General features: G+C 43.8%; 1 long non-coding RNA gene across 1 annotated transcript; it reads left to right on the top strand.

Moving 5' to 3' along the window:
• Positions 1-5799: 5799 nt before the first annotated feature.
• LOC142776320 (uncharacterized) lies at positions 5800-10066 on the top strand. The gene is made up of 2 exons (XR_012887450.1): positions 5800-5858; positions 9234-10066. It is a non-coding gene; the product is annotated as an uncharacterized LOC142776320 (long non-coding RNA).
• Positions 10067-12489: the final 2423 nt, after the last annotated feature.

Raw genomic sequence — 12489 nt, forward strand, 5'->3', positions numbered from 1 at the left:
AAAAAACAAGCTTGCAACTGCCACCTGGAGAAGCACAACGCCTGCTCAGACTTTCGGGAGGAGAGGAGAAACTGAGAAAAGGAAGATAAGAGGGGAGAAAGAGGAAACAAGAAAGGGAAGTAAACAAAAAGAACACTTAGGCAAGTATCGGTAAAAATTTTTTTAAAATTCGACCGTAAATGGGCGGCCAGGCCCGTTCGGTCCATAAAAGTAAGTAGAGCTTGATGGACCTGGTCGCGGCGGGAAGCACAATCTCTCGGAAAGAGGTAATCCTATAGGGTCATGCACCTAAGCCCCAGGAATTCGTATTCCTTAATCAGCAAAGCCCGCTGCGTAGAATATACGGGACGGTTGTTACGAGCCGCGTCGGTGGCCGCAGCGGACCCAGTAGGTAGCATGGAGCTGGGTGGTGGTCGTCATTCCGCAGGCCACGGGGATGTTCAGAACTCTTGAGAGCTGAGGCAGAGGGACAGGCGTAAAGGAAAACTTAACAAGACGTTTATTTGCAACATGTTGGACAGTAACGTCTGAACGAGGACTCTTCTCGCGACACTCTCCTGTTTTCTTCTCGCGGGCTGCTCCCCCTGCCTCGCCGGGCAGTTCCAAAGATAGGGGTGGAAAATGACACTTCGGGGAACCAACCACTCATAGAGAGCACAACACAAGTATCCCTTCACACACGTGGCAGATGAAACGTGGCACACGCGCGGGGACTATGAAGCGACCACGCAGGAGAAATTCATGGCAGTCGCTCCTGTAGCACACAACCGGCCTTCCGCACATTCCAGAGGGGCCCGCCCGTAGCCACTGCCCCGCAGGCGAAGCGCACAGCCGAGACAAATACAGCCGGTGCAGGTGACAACCCGCACCCCACAAAAGAATGTCCGAGATGACGGGAAGGCACGCTTGGGGCAGCCGGCCCAAGGACTTCGCTACTGCTTTGTAACACAGTGCACTATGCGATGCTCAAGTGTTTTGCAGGAGCCATAAGCAGTGCGCAAAGCACTGTCAACACGCCGTTGACGGTGCAATTGTTCACGCACCTGCACAGAGCCCACTCTTAGTTTGTATGACAGCGTTCTAGAGCAATGAGGCAAGCCACTGCCACGAACACGGGGAGGGAGTAATACGTTGCAAGACGCTGGTCTGGGTGGTGCTTTAGGAGGTGTCGCCGTATAAGCAGACGAGCGTTGTCCATCGTACATGGAATTCCCAGACAGTCACAACCTTCATGGTTGCAAAACGAGACAAGGCGATCTGCTTCTTTATTGCCTGCAATGCCTATGTGCGAAGGTGTGCACTGTGCAGCTAGGCATACTCCACGTGAGAGAATATTGTTGACGAATTCCATGATACTGCATAAAATAGGGCTGTCCATCTCCTTGCGGGTGAGTGTGCTAAGGGCACAATGACAGTCGGTAAGGATGACAACCTTCGATGATGGTAACCTTTCTTGCACGTACTTAAACGTGACATATCGCTGCTAGCTCGGCTGTCACCCACGATGAATGGTTTACCAATCATCTGCGTAAGTGGTATTTCCGAAAAACTTATTTTTTTAGAAAGTTTGGTTTTTGAAAGTGGCAACCTACCTTAAGCTGTGAATGCTTCATACAACTTCAGTTACCTCATAAAATACATAAAACATAATCGATCAAAGAGCTCGCTTCTGCGGAAATTGAAAAGGCATACACATTGTATGCTACCATTCAGCATTACTTTTACGTTCCAAATCAAATCGAGAAACATACTTTTGTGTCTGAAAACATTTATACATTGTCGTATCAGGCAACCTGGAAAGGCATTGTCACAGGGACAACTTATTGATGGGTAAAACAGAAGGATGACAATTGTTATTCAGTAGTTTTTATACATTTTTGTATGTCTTTCTGTTGGAATTTACTCGTAAACATATAACAAAGCTTCATTAGGCATCATCACACAGCACAATCGTAAACAATATTATTTTAAGAGAGCAGGGATCAAAAGAGCTTTCACTTAATAATAATTGCCCCATCATCATACGAATATGTTGTCAGATTTTGTAAGGAAACTGAACTCTCAGTTAAAGCACAGCACGGACCTGCGCCGGTCCGGGTAAAAGATTGTTGAATCGGTCTCAGGCCAAGCTCGCGCCTGTGAGTTTCAGACTCGGGTCGGGCCCGGGCCTAGGTCAGACTAGTTTGAGGCCCGGGTTTCGTAGGTTTCTGTATAATGGCGTGTGTACGCTGTTTTGCTTTATTATTTCAACCTATGATAAAACATATTTTGTCGACTGGAAACTTGAAGCCTTATAAAATGAAGCCTACCAAGACAACAGGATATGCCTGATCCTCGTGAAGTGACCTTCCACATGAGCGCTAGAACTGTTGAAAGTTGGCTTGTTCTTAGCCTTCCACCTTTTCTTTCGCACAATGGTCACTGGTTTTGCTTTCTGTTACACCTCTCATTCTCTCGCACTGTCGCTGCCGCGAGCTGCAAGCCTGGAATCACAACTGCGGGCCACGGAAAGCGAGACTTCATTCCCGTGTTCGTACCGAAGCCGTCGGTCATCGCTAACTATTTCTCGTTTTTTGAGCAGGATTGCGCTCCGGACACCCGAAACGCCCTGTTCGACGGGGAGCGCTGAAGAGTCCATCGGCTGGTTCACTTCAGCGGTCTAATAGAGAGTAGTTTTGGAAGCCGTTATTCATTCTTTCTTTAACACATAATACTTTTAAACCTTCCAGCACAGAATTTCAAGTAACAGACAGAAATTTTTTTCTTGTTCATTTGGAGTTACTACATTATCAAGAGCGCGTAAATATTTTTTCTCAGTATCCGATCAGTGTAGAAGGAAAATAACTCTATGTTTTATATATAGGACACCAGGACTTAGGGGTTGTAGAGTGATATATGGTGAATTTAAATAGATCTGATTAACTCTGTTAGTGCAAGTTATTGTTCTGAAACTTACAGCTACCACGTTTTGGTTGAAGCACCTAAACTGTCTGATAGCTAGTTTTTGCGCTTGTGATTCAGAGCTCCTCAATGCACTTGAATGGCTACGGCCAAATATATTGCACACTTTCGAAGATCCAACGTGGCAAAAAAATGCCGAATCCTGCTTTGCAGTGCCAAAGTTAATTCCATCCTTGTTTGCAAGGGCGAGCTGATTGAACCGCACTCCATCATCATCTTTTCACTCACCATTATAATGTTTATAAAACCAATTAAAATTCATGACGTACTATCCCGCTATAAGTTACACCTTACATATTATCTAAGTAATGTGGGCAGGTTTATCGACTAGAATAACAAGAAATCGGGAGCTTTTACAGAAGCTACTCATCTAGACTATTCTAAATGCATTCAGGGGTCTGAAAACCACTGAGCCCTGGTGTCCTATATTTAGGACATAAAGATTGTCCACTGCCCGGGGCGATGCATTGGTGTTATGGAAAAGCCACTTTGTAAATAGGAAGGTAACCATCTTACAAACAACCTAAATAATACGGTAGGTACTCACACAATAGTTAACCAGTAAGGTGTGATTTATTATTTGGTTTCAGCGAGTGTTATCGTCATGGCATTTTGCCATTTCGCTCTCCACTTTGCAGAGTTACAAAGAAGACGATGACGCAAAAATTATTACCTATGCTTGCGCAAGTGCATTGAAATTAGTTCTGACACCCGTTTCACTTCCTATTTAATCATATCGCACTTTGCAGCAAAATATCTTCCTATTTTTTTATTGGACACCACAGCCGAAACAGTTAAAAATCGAAGATTCTTACACAAAGAACATGAGCTAAGGCATCTTGAGGAAACAGTGTGGTTGGTGGATTGCGCGCGAACGGCTGTCACTCGCTTCGACAGGTCACTGATGGCACTGTGGTGGCGGTAACTCATGGAAGAAAGGTGGGTCAGAGAACCTTCTTGTTGTGGGAGAGAAAACTTAGTGTACGTTGAGTACAGTTGGCCGCCGAGTAGTGGACACGAGAGCTTTACTTTGTGTAACAATTCTCAGCCTGGTGTATTCTTTCCAGAAAGAGCAAGAAACCATTTTTTTTTATCGTAGTGTGCAACAAATCAAATTTGCAAGAGACTCAACAGTCATAACTCGTATACAACTTTTGTATACTCAAATTATAAATTTCTGCCATTTTTTTACTTTAGGAGGGTATTATATTTCGCAGTCGAATTTAAAATAAAAAAAAAAATCTGCAGTCCTCACGTACCTTGGGCATTGGTGCTATGAGAAGCATGCGAAAGGAAGGTGACTGGATGTAATTTTTTTACTGAGCAAAACATTACGAAGTGGCGCTAAAGATATGTACATACGAATGCACGCGCGGACACACGTTCAACAGCCTCATTTGCTTTAATTAATCAGTTGTTTACAGTTGTGCAAAGATACGAACAGCACTCAAAAATCAACTTCAGTGGATGGCGGCTAACTACATTTCACATCAAACCGACGAAACGGCTGTATCATAGGCACATGTAATGTTATGAAGTTTGATATCCGGCACTGCAACCACAATAGACGTTTCACGCACATCAAGACTCATTTGAAAAGCAGTTACGAAACCCGTAGTTGTTCTGTGGTAGAATACTTCATTATTGCCACGCAAAATACCAGGGTTCGATTTATGCTGAGACCTTGACCTTTATTTTTTCCATGTCTCAGGTTAACGCTGCGGATGTCAGCATTTCTTTAATGCTCACGCAATAAAATTACCCATATCTGTCTTCACACTTCCCGGATAGATATAAACTGTCAATCCCCTGTGACACATAGCTGGTCGAGGTAAACAGCGTGAACAATGAAGACAGTCTTGTGTCCTTCATTTACTCTGTCCTAGTTTTTTTTGCGCTGTTTACCTCGATCAACTAAGAATCTGTACCAACTTGCTAAGTTTTCAATACTACCCTGTGGCACATACCCGCATGCCTGTGGCGCGTACCCACTGGTGGGCATGTGCCACACGTGTGGCAGAAAGGGTTTGACGACGTACGCGATGGGACTGCAACGTCATTCAACTGATGACAACCTAGTTATATTCACGAAGCCATCTTACCATTCCATGCTATATTTGGTTTACCCAAAGTTAGGGGATTTTCACGAGAGCACACAGACGTATGCGGATAGATAGATAGATAAATAGATAGATATAAAGATAGCTAGCTAGCTAGCTAGCTAGCTAGCTAGCTAGATAGATAGATAGATAGATAGATAGATAGATAGATAGATAGATAGATACTCAAAATATCTGCAGTATCGAAAGAAGCGCTTCGAATTTTGTGTAAGACTGCGTGGTTAATACTGCGTACGTAAGGCAGCCACCTATGACTTGATTTCGTCCTGCAATCTGACAGTGCCTCGCTTATCCTCGAGGCACAATTAACTGAAATAGCCGGGCCGGGCCGAACCCAAGCTTTTCGGGCCCGGACCAGGTACGCTATTTATTTAAGAACACCGGGCTGGGCTCCGGCGGGCCGAAACTAGAGGATTTTGGGCCGGGACGGGCCAGGGTCGGATCCAGCCAGTCATTTTATGAAGGGCAGTTGCCTTAAGAAACACCAGAGGATTTTCAAAGAGAAATTCATCAGTCATTCTAAAAGAAAACTGAGCTAAATGCTTCATCTTTTAACTATTTCAATTCTAATAATCTGTACTTAAGTTTGTTATATTAGCTATTCTTAGCTCATACAGAAATTATTATGAAGAAATATTGAAAACATTACCTAATCATCGTCCCATTTTCTGCATTGGGTATGTGGCTTGAGAGGAGGAAAAAAGAAGAATAACGGTCAGTTGCCATCTCATTCGTCTTGGGCAGCCAACTCTTGAGGATATCGCTTTCACGGCAACGGTAAGTGTTTCTTGTGTCGTTGGAAGAAATGGTGACCACAATTGTCCATGCGCAGCGCCAAGCTTTCCGAAAACCAGTTGTGTGGTTGCGACAGTGACCTAACACCAGGAATTATTCGGGTTTGCACTGCGTTGTTACTCGTAACAACACCCGTGGCTTGACTGAATTGTAAGCACGAACGCCATCATGTTTTCATAGGTTACCTCAAACACGCTTTGCAAGAGAACTAGCACGTACGCTTTGTCGTTGTTTTTAATTGGTGGCGAGTATCAGAATAGCCTCTGATCCTAAGGTTTTAAAAGCGAAGGTTTTCTTACCGTAGTGCATGCACTTTAGAATTTCAATCTAAGAATATATTTAACCGCCTACGTCAGCGCTATGTCGGTGATAATCCCTTCAATTTGGGGTAAACCAAAGTAAGCATAGGAGGGTACATTGGTTTGACAAATATTACTCACTGGTCATGACATCAATCATGTGACAATCTCGTTACCACGACCGTCGTGGGAGTCCTTCACCTCCCACAAGAACGGTCGCGAACACGCTGAAAGTAGGACGCACGTTTAAAGCAAAAAGATAAACAAAATGCTCAAGTTCATGATATGCGCATGACGTAAGCTCTCTCCCGTGCCGCCCCTCCCTGATCAGCTTCCAGAGCACTAGTCAAGGCGAGAGAACAAAGAAAGCAAATACAGCGTAAATATGTAACTCGGCTCAAACTTGTTTGATTTTAAAATTTTGTGTGGCAGTCGACTCGTGAGGAAATAAACTTCTCTGGCGATGGCCATTTGGAAAAGCTTTGCGGAGGCCATTGAATAGTCCTTCATTGATCACTTAAATCTTATGATGATTTAGTTAGCACAACTTTTCTGTCTTGCCATTGTAGCTTATCTAAGTTGTGGCGCGGCATGCACGAAGGCTTGGTTTCCGGCACCAGTGGCACACAATTAGATGAGATTCAAATGCAAGAACACCCACATAATTCATTAAGACGCTTGTTAACGTACCTCAGGTGCTCTAAATTGAGCAGAAGTCCTAAGCTACGATGCGCCTCGCAACCAAATAGTATATAGTTTGTCTTTAAACCCTAAAATTGCTTCTTGTTTACTGGTCGCTTCGCGAGAATGTTGTATACTAAAGGAATCATTGCCAGTTCCTTGCCCATAAAACTACACCGTTTCCCCGCACCAAAGGAAAAAAACCGCAAAATGCCTACAAGATTGAAGAAATGCTTCATGCATGTCATATCCTCGAGAAAAAGTAGAAAAAAAGTTGAAAGTAACTTTAATTTTCAACACGCTAAATACCATGGCCGGTATTTGTAGTAACATCTCTCGTAATGACACTTTGACAACCCGAAATTAGCCTCTTCATCAAGTGATTACCATCTGGTTTTTGTACTGGACCAGACAGCAGCCGCAGCTCCAATCTTGGGTCGACACCACGCAGGAACGAAAAATTGGGTCAGAGTGATGCGGAACGCGACCGAAAAAAAAAATGGGTATGAGTCTCAATAAGCCATCGAATGCGTTTCAATATGTCGTCTTGACGTCAGTATAACCGTGCAGTGCATGGTTTATGTATAGCAGCCGTAAGAGCATACACGGCCAAACTACCTTGCCACATCGAGGCAGCGTATTGCTTTTACGTGTCGGTATAATGCAAGGAAGAGAGTCTTCTCAGATCATTCCACTGGGCAAGGCTGGCTTCGTAACGGAGTGCCATCTCCCCGTTTTTTTTTTAATGAATGCTTTCGGCGACTATGCTCTTCTTTACTTATCCCCAGCGGTCTTGCTCCCCTGGGTGCTTTCTGTTAAGCAGAAACAGTGAAACGAAGGGGAAAGGCTGGGAGGTCAAGTTGCTTTTGAAGTTGCGCATTCGCTAGTGCCTCAAAGCTTAATTTTGCACCACCCTGAATGAAATTGTTGTGACTAACCCCTAAGGGTTCTCACTAAAATAATCTTATGCAACCTAAAAGAAACGGTTTTGTTTCCTTTGATCGATACTCGCAGCCCATTGCCACCAACACTGCGGGGCCTTTTTCTAACGTGACTCAAATAACCATGCAAGGAAGCTAGATAGTGACTACCACACATGTTTGTCTTTAAGATTCAACAGTAAGAGTACCTGATTTGGTTCTTGTGCCTCATGATGGAAACAAGCGAATTGACAACGTAGTACCATGCGTTGTGTACTCGCGTGGCATTTCAATTCTTCCTCGTAAAAATACAAGAGCTCCCAAAAAGGTTGTATGATGTATTCTACGTATATAACAACTCCCAACCGTGATTTATAGTATTACGTAACGCTGTATTATTTCAATGATTCAATAAAGACGTTTCTGGCAACTTTGAATAAAACGTACAAAACAAGAAACTCTTCAGAAACAAAAGAAGGAGGCGTTACTGTATTGGCACCACACTCTGCGTTGAAGCGAGTCTTGTGAATTAAGTTTAATGACATAACCTAAATAAATTGGCGCATGAAGTAAGGTTCACTTTATGAAGCAGCACAAGAAAACAAGACGCGCAGGTGAAAGCAGGACACACAATACGCACGTGCAGTGTATTTTTTTTTTCTACAGCGTTTATAATATCAAAGCGAGAATTTACGTCCCTCGTCAAAATAGAGAAAAGTGAATCCATACTTTGATAAAACTCAATTTAACTCGCTCACTGCAAGCGTTCATATGTATGTGGGTATTTGACACCTTGTTTACATTTACTACTTCTGACCAGTCGACTAGCTGCACATATTGCTTGCTTTTATTTGTCATCCAAACTACGGCCGCTGGCTTCTCATCGCTCTTGTACTTCTCTTGTCTCGGGCGTTTTATATGATAGCTCTGAGTTGGTAATAAGGAAATTTGTAAATTCCACCCTATTTTCATCTCTAGTTGGTCTACAAAGTTTCAACAGCCTTTTCTTCTGGCCGAAGGAAGAAAATTTTGGCAATATATTATCCCAATATGTAAAGACTGAAGTTTGATGATACAGCAGACATTACGTTTCTTTGACTGTCCCTTGTTATGTCTATCAATTTTTTGGTTCGATGCCATTTGCTCTACAGCGGCGCAGTGCACGCACAACATTCAACGTGGAGGGCGTAGTCAGCACTACGTTATTACACGGCTCATGGTTAATCATGCTAATGCGTAGTGCTGCGCATTAGTCACATAATGCTGCTGCCCTATTTGTCCAATTAGCAGAAAAAACGTTGGCCAACCTAATAATGTGTTCGTAACGCACTGCACGTAACCGTCTTCTCTCGTTTGATGTACTATACTTGCCACTTTGGTTCACACCTTTACCGTCTCTAATAGTAGTGCTTTTTGCTGACCCTCACTGTTGACTACGTTTGCTTTTTCTGTGCCAGCCAGTTCACCAGCGGGTTCCAATGAGCAACGAACGGGGATCTGTGCGGCTAGAAGGTTCCTCTTCAAAAGGGCGGAGAATACGCTCCATTCCACTGCTCACCCTTCCCTGCATACAACTCGAAGATAGACCTACCTGTATACTGTTGCACAGGCTGGCTGCGTTCATCGAAATCATGGCACGCGGGCCTGGCACTTAGGGAGGAAAAAGGACACGCTCTGGGTGAACTCACGCTAGGCGTTGTGATGAACAACCAGCCACAGATGGCGCGGTGTCCTGCGGCCATGGACAGTGAGGCTGTCACGGTGAGCTTCCTCGACAGCCTGCTTTCTCTGCACCGATGCATAGCCGTAGTCGATATCAACCATGCTATAGCGAAAAGAATGTCCCTGATCAACTTGGTACAACACAGGTGTGGTGTCAGGAGCCTGTCGATCCGAGAGGACCTACACCATAAGGAGAACATGATCAATGTCGTTTTGAATGTCCTGAACCCATTTGACGAGCACGTGATATCACTTTTGGAGGAGTGCCACAACTACTCAGTGCGGAGGCCCACGCTTGCGGTGCCGCCGAAACCAAACGGTCGGCCCACGCTCACCGCCTTGGACGTCGCTACCCTGGAGCTGAGTGGTCTTTCTATCAGCAAGTTTACAACTTTGACCCGTGACAACAGAACGCTCACATACTTGATCATTTCAGCTTGTCTTTTCATCTATGGTCGCATCGATGTGTCCGATGGTTTTTGCAAGTGTTTGGCGCGGGAAGACTCTGTGCTCAAGAAGCTAGTCGACTCATTATTACGTTATAATAAAGTAAGCTATTTTAACCAGAGTGTGGATGCTTTTTAACGCCAGCATCTCACATAATTGGTGGCGCCTTTCGATCTCGTATGTTCAAGTATCAGTAAGCATTGTTTCCATTCCAGTAGAAAATTTTATTAAAAGGTAGCTAAAACATGTTTTTAAGTAACTATCATTTTTTTTCATAAGTAGGTTTGTCACCTTAGAAATCGGTTGCTGCAACCACTCTTAGAATCCGTCAAGTAGGACTGGAGTTAGAGATTTTTCGTACGCTTTACTTGCTTTATCTCATATATTGCCTGAAAGAGCGCGCTGACAGCTAAGCAGGAAGGAATTTCACGGGGAAAAAATTACGTCACGCACGTGTCACGATAGTCAGACTTTTTCTACTTCTTTATTCCGAAGACGTTACTTACTATATCAGAGTGATCGCAAGTGTATACGGGAGCAGGTGCCAGCATTAGGCGGCGGCCTTGATACCTATGCAACACACAAAACCACAACTCAACCAATGGCTGCGATTTTGGATACATAGTATGGCCATTTGAATACATATATACAGAATAACTTATAAAAACAAAAGCGAACAATTTATAGCCGACTTTGAAAACAAACGTTATTATCAGGCGGCGTTCTGTGCGACATTGTTTAGATAGCGTGTTATCAGGAGCTGCGACTGGCAATTGGGCACGTTCTCTAACCATGCTTTAACATATGGCAGGAAACCCTTTAAAAGACAGCTCATATGAGATACACATAATTAGAACTTCTTGTCAAAGTAGCTGTTCTTTGGGAGACCAAGGTACCTTCCCCCTTCTGAATAAGTCACGCCTGTAGTGCCTCTGGCGCTACAGAAACCAGAGGGACCGTAACTGTTATGAAGACGAGGGACACGTCCGTTGTTTCTGCCAGTGTACGAGTCCCTTGGTCACAATCAAGAGGTCAGCACGGGCAAGAGGCTATTGATGGCTCAATAAGGCACAGTATGCTGTGTATACATCTATCAGATATCCCTTTGTCCTGTCTATTGTGCGGCTAGTTCGTTCAGCCTAAAAAATATTCTAAAAGAAGTTCCGAATGAAATTGTGTTTCGATTGTGCCAGTCAGTTGTATGGTAAGCTTGATTGTAATGTTTCGCTGAGGCTTTCGCATTCGCGTGCCCCTGTTGTTGATTTTGATGCGGCTTCATACGCCGTTTAAAATTCCCTCTCACGCCGATATATGACTCACCACAATCTCCAAATTGTATCTGTTATATATCTCCCGGGATCTTGGTGAGTTTCAAAGGAGCAAACTGGCTGGAGAACTTATCGGTTAAATTTATGCGATAGCCTTTCTTTTTATCGCTGTGTTGGGAATCGCTACAGTCTTCACGTTTTTATTCTTTGGTGACGTTTTACGGCGATTTGCTGCTCAGTACTGAGCTAAGTACTAACCAAATGCTCAGTACTGAGCAGTTGGTTAGGAAAACCGTTCATGAACAGGTCTCTTTTTCTTGTAATAGTTCTTGCATACGTTTCTTAGGGCAGAAGCAGACACGAAATGTCTGAAAATGAGAGTCGCTGCAGCGGATCGTGTTTGCCTATTTCGTTCTGCCGAGTTGAAGCAGAACTACTTGTCAATGTACTTTGGCTTTCTATAATGATTGTTTTATCTCAGCCCCTACTGCTTTCCTGCAGACAGGCAGCGAAAAAATTGTTAGTCTACTGTTTTCCTATTCAACATACAGCGGTAACTGTACGCTTGAATGACATCACGGGCTCGAGAAACCAAGTGGTGCTCGAGAAACCGAGAAACCGAGTGGCAGTGGATGCATGGAAGATGTATCTTCCATGCATCCACTGCATTTCAAAAATTTTGAAATTGCGTAAAGCTTTTGAGCGATGACGACCTGAATAAAATTTCTCTTTTGCTGATGAAGTCACAAGGCTAATGCGGAGAATCGAGCATAGAATAGGTTGTACGGTAGCATTTTGACGCGCGTTTTTTTTTTTGTTAAACCTTCGCAACATGTTTTTATCAAAATCATGAGCCCCTGGGTGATCGAGAAAATGGGCGTAAACGAATCTTGTGCATTAGCACACTATATTGACAAATACTATTTCTGTTTCTTTCTTTGCAGTGTCATATTTTAAAATGCCCCCCCCCCCCTTAGTTTTCTTCCTACATGACGGGAATATGACCTCCTGCTACGTTCTTAGCAATGGACACTTCACTTGTGGCAGGCAATCACGACGATCATGTGTTCATACAAGGCTGCAGTGAAGTGTGGTAACGGGAGACGACCAATCATCTCAATAAACAATGTGACTGCCATATCAGGAACGGTGGAGTGCCGACAAGCCGACAATATAGAAGCATCAATTATTGGAAAATGGTACATACCAGTGTTGCGGAATGGGCGCCTTCATTCCCTTTTAACTCTATTCCAGGAGATCGCAACTTAAGGCAATT

Source organism: Rhipicephalus microplus, chromosome X (assembly GCF_043290135.1).
Source record: "Rhipicephalus microplus isolate Deutch F79 chromosome X, USDA_Rmic, whole genome shotgun sequence".
In the NCBI taxonomy this organism is placed as follows: domain Eukaryota; kingdom Metazoa; phylum Arthropoda; class Arachnida; order Ixodida; family Ixodidae; genus Rhipicephalus; species Rhipicephalus microplus.